General features: G+C 41.3%; 1 pseudogene; it reads left to right on the plus strand.

Moving 5' to 3' along the window:
- Positions 1 to 421: 421 nt before the first annotated feature.
- LOC128048505 (transcription factor BTF3-like) lies at positions 422 to 894 on the plus strand (annotated as a pseudogene).
- Positions 895 to 14,516: the final 13,622 nt, after the last annotated feature.

The raw sequence follows: 14,516 nt of genomic DNA on the forward strand, positions 1-14,516 counted from the left end.
AATGTGATATATACACACAATAGAATATTAATCATCCATAAAGAAGTTTTGTCATTTGTGACACCATGAATGGACCTGGAAGATTATCATGCCAAGTGAAATAAGTTGGACAGAGAAAGATAACTATTGAGTACTATATGATCTTACTTGTATGTGGAATCTAAAAAGACAAAATGGTAACAAAAACCCAAACATATAGATACAGAGAAAAGATTTAGTGGTTTCCAAAGGTAAAGGGTTAGGGTCAAGGGTAAAAAGGGTGAAGGTGATCAAGAAGTACAAACTTCCAGTTATAAAATAAGTCACGTCTAGCTGCCATCTCGCATCCCCACATGTGTGTGCCTAATCTCAGCTGGTCTGCCCAAGACCATCTGAGCACCAAACCTAGTCCCCAGCACAGCCCCATTTCCGCTCAAACAAGATGAGAGAGACTATCATGAACCAGGAGAAAGTTGCCCGCACAAGTGTGCACTGGTGGGAAAGGAACTGCTTGCAGAAAGAAGAAGGTGGTTCATAGAACAACCGCGGTAGATGACAGAAAATTCAGTTCTCCGTAAAGAAGTTAGGGTTAGACAATATCCCTGGTATTGAAGAAGTGAGTAGGTTCACAAATCAAGGAACATTGATCCACTTTAACAACGCTAAAGTTCAGGCATCTCTGGCAGCAAACACTTCCACCATTACAGGCAATGCTGAGACACAGCAGCTGACAGAAATGTTACCCAGCGTCTTAAACCGACTTGGTGCAGATAGTATGACTAGTTTGAGGAGACTCGCCAAGCTCTGCCCAAACAATCTGTGTACGGAGGCACCACTTGCCAGAGAAGAAGATGATGATGAAGGTAAGGTCTAGTGGGTAATTTTGATGAGGCTCCCAAGAAGGCAGCAAACTGAATTGAGTCAACTTCTGAAGAAGATGAATCTTAAGGAAGTTACTGGGAGCTGCCATTTTATATTATGACTGCTTTTGAAATTTTGTTTATGGATCTGATAAAATCTGCGTCTCTAGTGTCTTTAAGCCCAGCCACTGGACACTGCAGTTCTTTTCAGTTTTTGCTTATATACGGTTCATTCTTAGCAGCTAATTAAGATGGAAAGCCTAAGAATGAAGTTTGAAATAAAGATTAATGAAGTTCTTTGCTTAAAAAAACGTCACAAGGAAAAAATGTAACTGTGTGGTGATGGATGTTAATGATTATTGTGATGATCATTCTGTAATATAAATATTGAAGCATTATATTATACGCCTGAAACTAACACAATGTTATGTGAAGTATAACTCAAAAAAAAAATTATCACTCCCAAATGTCAGTGGTGCAACGGTTGAGAAACCCTGATTTCAGTCATTTGATTAAAAATAGCTGAAAGAAATGTACTCACTGTGGTGAAGTTTTCAGGTTGTATTATAGTTGAGCCTGATAGTTCCCACAGTAAAGCGTCTGCCCGCAATGCGGGAGACCCGGGTTCGTTTCCTGGGTCGGGAAAGTCCCCTGGAGAAGGAAAAGGGAATCCACCCCAGCACTCTTGCTTGGAAAATCCCATGGACAGAGGAGCCTGATAGGCTACAGTCCATGGGGTCGCAAAGAGTCGGACACGACTGAGCGACTTCACTTCACTTCACTGATAGATACATTGATCAGACATCATGTTCTTCATCCTATTCACTTTTTCTTGGAACATTAAAGGGCTTTATAAAAACCAAATAATCTGGTTTCCACCTTAAGAAGCTGGAAAACTATACAATAGAGAATATTAGCAATAAAAATAAATGAAGTAGTGATACATGCTACAAGGTAGATGAACCTTTAAATATACTAGGCAAAAGAAGTTAATCAGCAGGAGCTGAATATTGGTGATACAATTCCATGTATTTGAAATGCCCAGAATCAGTCAGTCAGTTCAGTCGCTCAGTTGTGTCCAGCTCTTTGCAACCTTGTGGACTGAAGCACTCCAGGCTTCCCTGTCCATCACCAACTCCTGGAGTTTACTCAAACTCATGTTCATCGAGTTGGTGATGCCATCCAACCGTCTCATCCTCTGTCATCCCCTTCTTCTCCTGCCTTCAGTCTTTCCCAGCATCAGGGTCTTTTCCAGTGAGTCAGTTCTTTGCATCAGGTGGCCAAAGTATTGGAGTTTCAGCTTCAGCATCAGTCCTTTCAATGAATATTCAGGACTGATTTCATTTAGGATTTGACTGGTTGGATCTCCTTGCAGTCCAAGGGACTCTCAAGAGTTTTCTCTAACACCACAGTTCAAAAGCATCAGAATAGACAAATCTAAACAGAGGATTAGTGGTTTCCTGGGGATGGGAGTATTAGAGAATGATGGTATTGATTTCTTTTTGGATTAATGAAAGTATTCCCAAGATGATTGTGATGAATACATAATTCTTTGACTGTATTAAAGTCATCAAGTAGTACATTTTAAGCTATAGAATTGTATGATATGTGAATTCTGTTTTAGTAGAAGTGGTTTTTTTTTCTGTTTAAGGCAAGAAAGGAAGAACAAATTAAACCAAAAGGAAGCAGAAGAAAACTAAGAGCGGAAATAAATGATATAAAAACAGGCAAATCATAGAGAAATTCAGTAAAGCCAAAAAATATTTTCTTGAATGCATCGATAAAAATTGATAAATCCTTAGCTAGACTGATAGAGTCAAGAGAAAAGAAACAAATTACCAATATCAGACATCAAAAAAGGGATATTACAACAATTTTTACAAGTATGATAAGGATAATAGAGTATTACGAACATTTTTATGTCAATAAATTAGACAATTCATATGAAATTGACAAATTTCTTAGAGACAAATTACCAAAATTTACTCAAAAAGAAATATCCTGGACAACCCCATATCAAGTTAAGAAACTGAATTAATAATTAAAACCATTACCACACAATCCTAAGAAATAAAAATGGTTCAGTATTTTAAAAATCTGATGGCCAAAAAGCAGATGGAAAGATATTCAACATCACTATCAGAGAAATGTAAATCAAAACTACAATAACATGTCACCTCACGCTGGTCAGAATGGCCATCATCAAAAGATCTACAAACAATAAATGCTGGCGAGGGCATGGAGAAAAGAGAACTCTCCTACACTGTAGAGGGAGTGTAAATTGGTAACCATTATGGAGAACAGTATGGGTGTTCCTTAAAAAGTTAAAAACTTAACTACAATATGATCCAGCTATCCCACTCTAGGACATAGATCCAGAGAAGCCATAGCTAAAAGATACACACACCCCAATAATCACTGTAGCACTGTTCACAGTAGTCAAGACAAGGAAGCAACCTAAATGTCCATTGACAGAGGAATGAATGAAGAAGATGCGGAACATATATACAATGGAATATTACTGACCTATTAAAATGAATGAAGTAATGCCATTTGCAACAATATGGATAAACACAGAGATTATATTAACTGAAGTCAGGCAGAAAAAGATGATTTCACTCTAATGTGGAATCTAGTTCTTTAAAAATGGTATAAATGAACTTATTTACAGAATAGAAGCAGGCTCACAGATTAAAAAAAAAAACAACTTAGGAACTCCTTATTGCAAAATTCAGACTTAAATTGAAGAAAGTAGGGAAACCACTCAGCCATTCAGTTCAGTTCAGTTCAGTTCAGTTCAGTTGCTCAGTCGTGTCCGACTCTTTGCGACCCCATGCATCGCAGCACGCCAGGCCTCCCTGTCCATCACCAACTCCTGGAGTTCACTCAGATTCACGTTCATCGAGTCAGTGATGCCATCCGGCCATCTCATCCTCTGTCGTCCCCTTCTCCTCCTGCCCCCAATCCCTCCCAGCATCAGAGTCTTTTCCAATGAGTCAGCTCTTCGCATGAGGTGGCCAAAGTACTGGAGTTTCAGCTTTAGAATCATTCCTTCCAGAGAAATCCCAGGGCTGATCTCCTTCAGAATGGACTGGTGGGATCTCCTTGCAGTCCAAGGGACTCTCAAGCGTCTTCAACACCACAGTTCAAAAGCATCAATTCTTTGGCGCTCAGCTTTCTTCACACTCCAACTCTCACATCCATACATAACTACTGGAAAAACCATAGCCTTGACTAGACGGACCTGGGTTGACAAAGTAATGTCTCTGCTTTTGCATATGCTATCTAGGTTGGTCATAACTTTCCTTCCAAAGAGTAAGCATCTTTTAATTTCATGGCTGCAGTCACCATCTGCAGTGATTTTGGAGCCCAAAAAGATAAAGTCTGACACTGTTTCCACTGTTTCTCCATCTATTTCCCATGAAGTGATGGGACCGGATGCCATGATCTTCGTTTTCTGAATGTTGAGCTTTAAGCCAACTTTTTCACTCTCCTCTTTCACTTTCATCAAGAGGCTTTTTAGTTCCTCTTCACTTTCTGCCATAAGGGTGGTGTCATCTGCATATCTGAGGTTATTGATATTTCTCCCAGCAATCTTGATTCCAGCTTGTGTTTCTTCCAGTCCAGCGTTTCTCATGATGTACTCTGCATATAAGTTAAATAAGCAGGGGGACAATATACAGCCTTGACGTACTCCTTTTCCTATTTGGAACCAGTCTGTTGTTCCATGTCCAGTTCTCACTGCTGCTTCCTGATCTGCATACAGATTTCTCAAGAGGCAGGTCAAGTGGTCTGGTATTCCCATCTCTTTCAGAATTTTCCACAGTTTATTGTGATCCACACAGTCAAAGGCTTTGGCATAGTCAGTAAAGCAGAAATAGATGTTTTTCTGGAACTCTCTTGCTTTTTCCATGATCCAGCAGATGTTGGCAATTTGATCTCTGGTTCCTCTGCTTTTTCTAAAACCAGCTTGAACATCTGGAAGTTCACAGTTCACGTATTGCTGAAGCCTGGCTTGGAGAATTTTGAGCATTACTTTACTAGCATGTGAGATGAGTGCAATTGTGTGGTAGTTTGAGCATTCTTTGGCATTGCCTTTCTTTGGGATTGGAATGAAAACTGACCTTTTCCAGTCCTGTGGCCACTGCTGAGTTTTCCAAATTTGCTCGCATATTGAGTGCAGCACTTTCACAGCATCATCTTTCAGGATTTGAAGTAGCTCCACTGGAATTCCATCACCTCTACCAGCTTTGTTCATAGTATGCTTTCTAAGGCCCACTTGACTTCACATTCCACGATGTCTGGCTCTAGATGAGTGATCACACCATCGTGATTATCCAGGTCGTGAAGATCTTGTTTGTACAGTTCTTCTGTGTATTCTTGCCACCTCTTCTTAATATCTTCTGCTTCTGTTAGGTCCATACCATTGCTGTCCTTTATCAAGCCCATCTTTGCATGAAATGTTCCCTTGGTATCTCTAATTTTCTTGAAGAGATCTCTAGTCTTTCTCATTCTGTTGTTTTCCTCTATTTCTTTGCATTGATCGCTGAAGAAGGCTTTCTTATGTCTTCTTGCTATTCTTTGGAACGCTGCATTCAGATGCTTTTATCTTTCCTTTTCTCCTTTACTTTTCGCTTCTCTTCTTTTCACAGCTATTTGTAAGGCCTCCTCAGAGAGCCATTTTGCTTTTTTTGCATCAGGCATGACCTAAATCAAATCCCTTATGATTATACAGTGTAAGGGACAAATAGATGCAAGGGATTAGGTCTAATAGAATCCCTGAAGAACAATAGACAAGAGTTTCATAACATTGTACAGGAGGCAGTGACCAGAACCATCCCCAAGAAAAAGAAATGCAAGAAGACAAAATGGTTGTCTGAGAAGGCCTTACCAATAGCTGAGAAAAGAAGAGAAGTGAAAGGCAAAGGAGGAAAGGAAAGGTATACCTATCTGAATGCAGAGTTCCAAAGAATAGCAAGGAGAGATAAGAAAGCCTTCTTAAGTGAGCAATGAAAAGAAATAGAGGAAAACAACAGGATGGGAAAGACTAGAAATCTCTTCAAAAAAATTAGAGATACCAAGGGAACACTTATGCAAAGATGGGCACAATAAAGGACAGAAATGGTATGGACCTCACAGAAGCATAAGAGATAAGAAGAGGCAGCAAGAATACACAGAAGAACTGTACAAAAAAAGGTCCTAATAACCCAAATAACCATGACGGTGTGGTCATTAGATATCCTGGGGTGCAAAATCAAGTGGGCCTGAAGAAGCATCACTACAAACAATACTAGTGGAGGTGATGGAATTCCAGTTGAGCTATATCAAATCCTAAGAGATGATGCTGTGAAAGTGCTGCACTCAGTATGCCAGCAAATTTGGAAAACTCAGCAGTGGCCCCAGGACTGGAAAAGGTCAGTTTTCATTCCAATCCCTTAGAAGGGCAATGCCAAAGAATCTTCAAACTATAGCACAATTGCGCTCATTTCACATGCTGCTGCTGCTAAGTCACTTCAGTCGCGTCCGACTCTGTGCGACCCCACAGACGGCAGCCCACCAGGCTCCCCATCCCTGGGATTCTCCAGGCAAGAACACTGGAGTGGGTTGCCATTTCCTTCCCCAATGCGTGAAAGTGAAGTCGCTCAGTCGTGTCCGACTCTTCGAGACCCCATGGACTGCAGCCTACCAGGCTCCTCCATCCATGGGATTTTCCAGGCAAGCATACTGGAGTGGGGTGCCATCACCTTCTCCGCATTTCACATGCTAGCAAGGTAATACTCAAAATCCTTCAAGCTAGGCCTCAACAGTATATGAACCAAGAATTTCCAGATGTACAAGCTGAATTTAGAAAAGGCAGGGGCACCAGAGATCAAATTGCCAACATCCACTGAATCATAGAAAAAGCAAGAGAGTTCCAGAAAAACATCTACTTCTGCTTCATTGACTACGTTAAAGTCTTTGACTGTATGGATCACAACAAACTATGGGAACATTTTCAAGAGATGGGAATACCAAACCACTTTACCTGCCTCCTAAGAAACCTGTATGCAGGTCAAGAAGCAACAGTTAACTGGACATAGAACAACAGAATGGTTCATAATTGGGACAGGAGTACCTCAAGGCTGTATATAGTCACCCTGCATATTTATCTTATATGCAGAGTACATCATATAAAATGCTGGGCTGGATGAATCCCAAGTTGGAATCAAGATGGCCAGGAGAAATATCAACAACTTCAGATATGCAGATGACACCACTTTAATGGCAGAAAGCGAGGAGGAACTCAAGAACGTATTGATGAAGGTGAAAGAAGAAAATGAAAAAGCTGGCTTAAAACTCAACATTCAAAAAACTAAGATCACAGCATCCACTCCCATCACTTCATGGCAAATAGATGGGGGAAAAATGGAAACAGTGACAGACTTTTATTGTCTTGGGCTCCAAAGTCACTGCAGACAGTGACTGCAGCCATGAAATTAAAAACTTTCCTTCGAAGGAGCAAGCATCTGTGACAAACCTAGACAGTGTATCAAAAAGCAGGAACATCACTTCCCGACAAAGGTCCATATAGTCAAACCTATGGTTTTTACAGTCATCATGAATGATGTGAGAGTTGGACCACAAAGAAGGCTGAGCGCCAAAGAATTGATGCCTTCCAATGATAGTGCTGGAGAAGAACTCTTGTGAGTCCCTTGGACAGCAAGGAGATCAAGCCAGTCAATCCTAAAGGAAATCAATCCTGAATCTTCACTGGAAGGACTGATGCTGAAGCTGAAGCTCCAATACTTGATCCACCTGGTGCGAAGAGCCAACTCATTGGAAAAGACTGTGATGCTGGAGAAGGTTGAGGGCAGGAGGAGAAGGGGATGACAGAGGATGAGATGGTTGGATGGCATCACCAACTCGATGGACATGAGTTAGAGCAAACTTGGGGAGATAGTGAAGGACAGGGAAGCCTGGCATGCTGCAGTCCAAGGGATCACAGAGTTGGATACGACTTGGCAACTGAACAACAACAAAAAAAGTTAACAAAGGGGAAATGGGGTGGAGAAGGATAAGTTAGGAGCTTGGGATATATACACACTGCTGCTGCTGCTGCTAAGTCGCTCCAGTTGTGGCCGACTCTGTGCGACCCCATAGACGGCAGCCCACTAGGCTTCCCCCCTTCCCTGGGATTCTCCAGGCAAGAACACTGGAGTGGCTTGCCATTTCCTTCTCCAATGCATGAAAGTAAAAAGTGAAAGTGAAGTCACTCAGTCGTGTCCAACTCTTCGCAACTCCATGGACTGCAGCCTACCGGGCTCCTCCATCCATGGGATTCTCCAGGCAAGAGTACTGGAGTACTATACATAAAATAGATAACCTACCAGGACTTGCTATACAGCACAGGGAACTCTACTGAATATTCCTTTCCCTGTATGGTGTTATGCCCAAGTCGCAAAATCTCCCAATGACCACCAGGGAGCCGATATCCGATGCAAAAGCAAGAGAGTTTTTATTACCAAGCTGGAGCTGGGGCTCCCACCGATACCGACGCAGCAGCTATAGGGAGGAGCCCTGAGCTCTGGGTTACATTGCTTATATAGGGTATTATCGTGCGAAAAATTTAAAAAACGGGAGTCTCCAGGTCTGATTGGTCACCTTCTGGTGAAGGGTTAGGTGTTGAGTTCTGATTGGTTCTCCTTTCCCGGGCTTGACTCGAACTTCCCAGGCTGGCCAAGGGTTCTGATTGGTTTGCAGGTGGTGGGGTGAGGTCAGGGGATTTCCAAAGGCTCTTTTCCCGGAACCTTACAAAATGGAGTAGCTTTGATTCTTCAATGGAAAAAGAATCTAAAAAAGTATGAATATATGTATATGCATAACTCAGTCACTTTGCTGTACACCTGAAACACATTATAAATCACCTATACTCTAGTAAAATTAAAAAATATAAAATAAAATCGACTAATTAAATCCACAGCTTTAATAAATATAATATTAATTGCTTGAGAAGGTGTTTGACATCCACATGATTAAAAAATAAAATAGGAAACTAAAAGTAGTAGGGAACCTCCTTAATCTGTAACAGGTAGCAACTATAAACTTCTAGTAAATATCACACTTGATTGTGAAATTTGTTTTTAAGAATTTCAGTTAACACCAGAGGAAAGGTCAAATGCTAGTACTTCTTCGATTCAAAATAGTGTCAAGCATAAATCACAGCAAGATCTTCTTTTTATCCACTCTCTTCAGTAATGAAAATAAAAACAAATGGGACCTAATGAAACTTAAAAACATTTGCACAACAAAGGAAACCACAAACAATGAAAAGGCAACACTCACAATGGGAGAAAATGTTTGCAAGCAAAATAACTGACAGATTCATCTCAAAACTCTATTAGCAGCTAATGCAGCTCAACATCAAACAAATAATTCAATCAAATAATGGACAGAATTCCTAAACAGAAATTTCTCCACAGACGACCTGCAGATGGGCAACAAGCAATGAAAAGACGCTCAATGTCTTAATTATCAGAGAAATGCAAGTGAAAACTACAATGAAGTGCCACCTCACACCAGTCAGAATGAATGACCATCCAAAAGTCTGCAAACAGCCTGTGTGCCACAACTACTGAGCCCAGGAACCACAGCTACTGAGCCCTCATGTTGCAGCTACTGAAGCCGCACGCCCTAGAGCCTGTGCTTAGCAACAAGAGAAGCCACAACAATGAGAAGCCTGCACACCATAACTAGAGAGTGGCCCCTGCTTGCCACAACTAGAGAAAAGTCCACTCAGAAATGAAGATTCAGCACAGTCAAAAATAAATAATGTTTAAAACTCTACAAACAATAAATGCTAGGGAGGGCATGGAGAAAAGGGAACCCTTCTACACTGTTGATGTACACTGTAGAATGTGAATTGGTACAGCCACTATGGAGATTTCTTAAAAAACTAAAAACAGAACTACTATCTGACCCAGCAATCCAACTCCTGGGCATATACCTGGAGAAAACCACAAATCAAAAGATATATGCACCCCAAATGTTCATTGCAGCACTATTTATGATAGTCAAGACATAAAAACAACCTAAATGTCAATCAACAGAGAAATGGATAAAGATGTACATATATACAATAGAATATTACCCATAAAAGGAACAAAGTTGTGCCATTTGTAAAGACATGGATGAACTGTCATACAGAGTGAATAAGTCAGAAAGAGACAAATATCATATGTTAATGTATATATGTGGAATCCAAGAAAATGGTATAGATGAACTTATCTGCAAGGCAGAAATAGACACATAGACATAGAGAATAAATGTATGGATACCAAGTGGGGGAGAGGGTGGAACGGATTGGAAGATTGGGACTGGCATATATACACTGTTCTGTATAAAATATGTAACTAATGAGGACGGACTGTATAGCACAGGGGACTCTACTCAGTGCTCTGTGGTGACCTAAATGGCAAGGAAATCCAAGGAAGAGGAGATACGTGTGGCTGATTCACTTTGCTGTACAACAGAAACACAACATGGTAAAGCAACTATACTACAATTTTAAGAAAATGGTGTCAAGGTCCTGGTAAACATAACAAGAAAAATAAGAGGTGCATGGCAGACAGTTTAGAAAGATTCACTCTACCCATTCCAACTCTTATTTTGCTATACCAAGTAGACTGAAAGCTACAACAATTTTAAGACTTCCTGTCTGTAGGAATCCACTTAGGTTTTACCACAAAAACACACTTGAGAGCAACGCGTGGCATCATTTGTACGTTTGAAGACTGGATCTTTCTGCCAGCTTCATGATGGTGGCAACTAGCTTTTCTGGGCCCTCTATGGCAGAGTTTCTGGCGTCTATTCACAAATATTGAGTGGCAGCCTTTTTCCTTGCTGTGTTACATCCAAGCTCAGCATCTCCTACCCCTGTAGTTTTAGTCATCTAATTCACATAATTTAAAACAATCTACTTTTTGCTTAAATTAGATATAATTTAATATAAGCAGCTATAAGTCTTGGCCAAGGAAAGAAATTATGATTAAAAAGGGGAAATTTATTGTTATTTACAGGTTATATGATTAAATACATAGGAAAATCTGAGAAACATGCTATATACAAGTAACTGTAATACCAGGTTAAAATGATATTATGAAAGTAGAGATAAAGTGATACTTAGGCTCAAAAGGGAAATTAAATGTCTAACTTTGAGAGCCCTGTGGTGGTGGAATGAGCTAAGAGTAGGCATGCACAAGGTTATGGTGTATAATTTCTTAAAATGATGATCAATTTAGTTGGCTAATATTTTGATGAAGACATTTGCATCAATACTTATAAGGGATATTTGCCTGTAGTTTTCTGTTCTGGTAGTATCACTGTCTTGCATTGGTATCAGTGTGGATACCATCGCATTGGTACACTGGACTTATGAAATGAGTTAAAAATGTCCTTTCCTCTCCAGTTTTTTTGGGAAGAATTTGAGAAGCACTGGTGCTAGCTCTTTGTACATGATTTATAGAATCAACAGGGGAGCACCTGGGCCAGGACTCTCCTTTGTTGAGAGCTCTTTGATTATAGATTCAATCCCACACTAGTTGTAGGTTTATTCAGATTTTCCATTCTTTATTGTCCAGTCTCCTGGATTGTGTATTTTTAGGAATTTGTCCATTTCATCTAGGCCATCCAATTATTGGTGTACAATTGTTCCTAGTACTCTTACAACACTTTTCATTTCTATAAAATTGGTAGTGATGTCCCCACTTTCATTTCTGATTCAGTAGTTGAATCCTGTCTTTTTTCTTAGTCACTGACAAAAAGATTTATCTATTTTGTTGTTCTTTTCAAATGGGGTTTGTTCTTGAAATGCAAGGATGGTACAATGTATGAAATATAATACACCACGTTAATAATAGAATGGAAGAAAAACCCACGTGATAATTTCAATTGCCACTGAAAATCCATTTGCCAAATTTTAACACCCTTTAATGGTAAAAACTCTTAACAAATTAGGAATAAAAGGGGATTTTCTCAACATGATTTTTAAAAACCCCATTGTTAACATATTCAAAGGTGAAAGGCTTTCCTAAGACCAAGACAGTTTTACCACTTCTATTTGCCATGGTATTGGAAGTCCTGGCCCAAGCAATTGAGCAAGAATGAGCAAAAAGGCATCCAAATTGAAAGAGAAGTTAAATGATCTCTATTCACATGTGCTATGACTTTATATGTAGAAAAGTCTAAGAATTATAGGCAAAATCCCCACTAAAACCAGTATGGAGTAAGAAAAGTTGCAGAATAAAATCAATTTTTAAAAATAGTTGCAATTATATACAATAATAACTGACAATTGAGAAAGGAAAGTAAGAGAAAAAAGTCCATTTCCCAAACTGAGACAGGCTGGGACCTGGGACCCTTTCCTGCAGTGCTGCACTGGTTGTGCCTGAATACACCTCTTCTCCAGCAACAAAATACAGACAGACTATATGGGACGGAAAATAACTGCATGCATGCACACTTGGGGCAAATTCTGGACCCCAAAATACAGAGACCAAAACCCCACTTGCCACTTCATAGGAGACTAGAGCAAAAACAGGGTACTGCACATGCCCCCTGGAGACACCCCTACCCTCACCCCATTAAGGAACAAGCTCAACCCCTCACTTTTGGAGTTGATTGTTCTCATTTACCCATGCTACAGCCCCAATAAAGCCTTGTCTGGATTTTTTTTCCAGGCTCTGATTAATTTCTATCGACTGGGAAAGGACAAGAACCCTGGTCAGTAACCCCAACACAGGGCAGTTGTCTCTATCTGGGGAGAGGATATGGGTGCCTCCATGATCGCCATACACACCTACCCGGTGGGTGACGAATGTCCACCTCGACCTCTTGGTACTTCAGCATCACCATGTTTGCTAAGACTGCCTGCCAGCCCCCTGGGGCCTCCGTCCCCTCACTACGGCAATGCTTTCCCCCCCTCCCCTTGTCTTTTTTCCTTCATCATTTTCCCTCTGTCCTTTTGGGGCTTCCCTGGTGGCTCAGATGGTAAAGAATCAGCCCGAAATCAAATCAGGGTTTGATCCCTGGGTGGGGAAGATCCGCTGGAGAGGGAAATGACAAGCCACTGCAGCATTCTTGCCTGGAGAATGCCATGGACAGAGGAGCCTGGTGGGCTACAGTCCACGGGGTCACGAAGAGTCAGACACAACTGAGCGACTAACATTTTAACTTTGTCCTTTTTCACTCATTACTTTCCCTTTGTCCCTTTCCCTCTCCTGAACTCTACTTCTTCTCTCTCTGTCCTTTCCATCTGAGAGTGTGGACTTCAGTTAGCTACAGCATCTCTCCTCTCAGCTTGCGAGACCTGCTCCCTCTGGCCGGCAATGGCTCACCTTGATGGGTTACGAGCAGAGGCGAGAGATACTCACCTCATACCTGGCAGACCTTCATCCAGGGGGCTCCCCACTGACCAGAGATTGAGGAGAAACCTCATATCATGTAGTGGCTAGAAGTCTGATCGTCCCAATATTCCCACCTTTATTTTCATGCCTCTAGGAGAAGTCCCATGGGGGTGGGCTGAAGTGACAGATTTCTAAATACTGGTGTACATGCGGGTGAGAGTTCCACCTGTGGGCTGCAGTCCCAAACATGATGTACAACAGACTGCTTCCCAGGCTTGATCACCCTGGTGGACAGTGGACAGGGTGCCCTCTCCTTAACGGGCCCTTTCTGGAAGCGTACAGGTTGGGATCTGAATAGACACCCACAGTGGGTGGGTGGAAATGGCAATCTCTCTGTCTGTCTCATTTTCAGTCCTTTCTGTCCCTCCTCCTTTCACCTCTTCCTTGGTCCTCATCTCTCTACTCCAGTCCTCTGTATCCTGAAAACTCTTGTTCGTGTCTTTAGGTTTTGTCATCGGTATCTTTGTATGTGCTGTAGTTTTGTCTGTCCTACTGCTCCTGTGAGTCTTTACAGATATTGTGGACACAGTGGAGCACTGAAGCCCTGAGCAACAAACAAGTCCCCATTGCCTGAGATTCCAGCTTTGGCTTACTAAGTGGGATTTTAAGAAGAGAAAGAAAAAACAAGAGCTTGCATTCTCCCCTCCTCTGTTCTTGCAATGTAACTAGCCTGCGGGGCTCTTAGGAACTACTTGATTCATCTGTAGTCTACCAGACTGAGGGGGAAAAGGGCCATTTTAAATACAAGTGGGGAAAATACAAGATTTCTGGTTCTATCTTTGTGTAAAAATTAACTTCTAAATTTCTGGTTCTGCCTTTGTGTAAAATCTAACTTTTTCAGTAGTCATGTATGGATGTGAGAGCTGAACCATAAAAAAAGGTTGAGCACTGAATAATTGATGCTTTTGAGCTGTGGTATTAGAGAAGATTCTTGAGAGTCCCTTGGACTGCAAAGAGATCAAATGAACCAATCCTAAAGGAAATCAGTCCTGAATATTCATTGGAAGGACTGATCCTGAAGCTGAAGCTCCAATACTTTGGCTACTTGATGCAAAGAGCTGACTCATTAGAAAAGACCCTGATGCTGGGAAAGACTGAAGGCAGGAGGAGAAGGGGCCGACAGATGAGATGGTTGGATGGCATCACCGACTCAATGGACATGAGTTTGAGCCAGCTCCGGGAGATGGTGGAGCCTGGAGTGCTGCAGTCCACGGGGTCGCAAAGAGTTGGACACAAC

Source organism: Budorcas taxicolor, chromosome 5 (genome assembly GCF_023091745.1).
Source record: "Budorcas taxicolor isolate Tak-1 chromosome 5, Takin1.1, whole genome shotgun sequence".
Lineage (NCBI taxonomy): Eukaryota > Metazoa > Chordata > Mammalia > Artiodactyla > Bovidae > Budorcas > Budorcas taxicolor.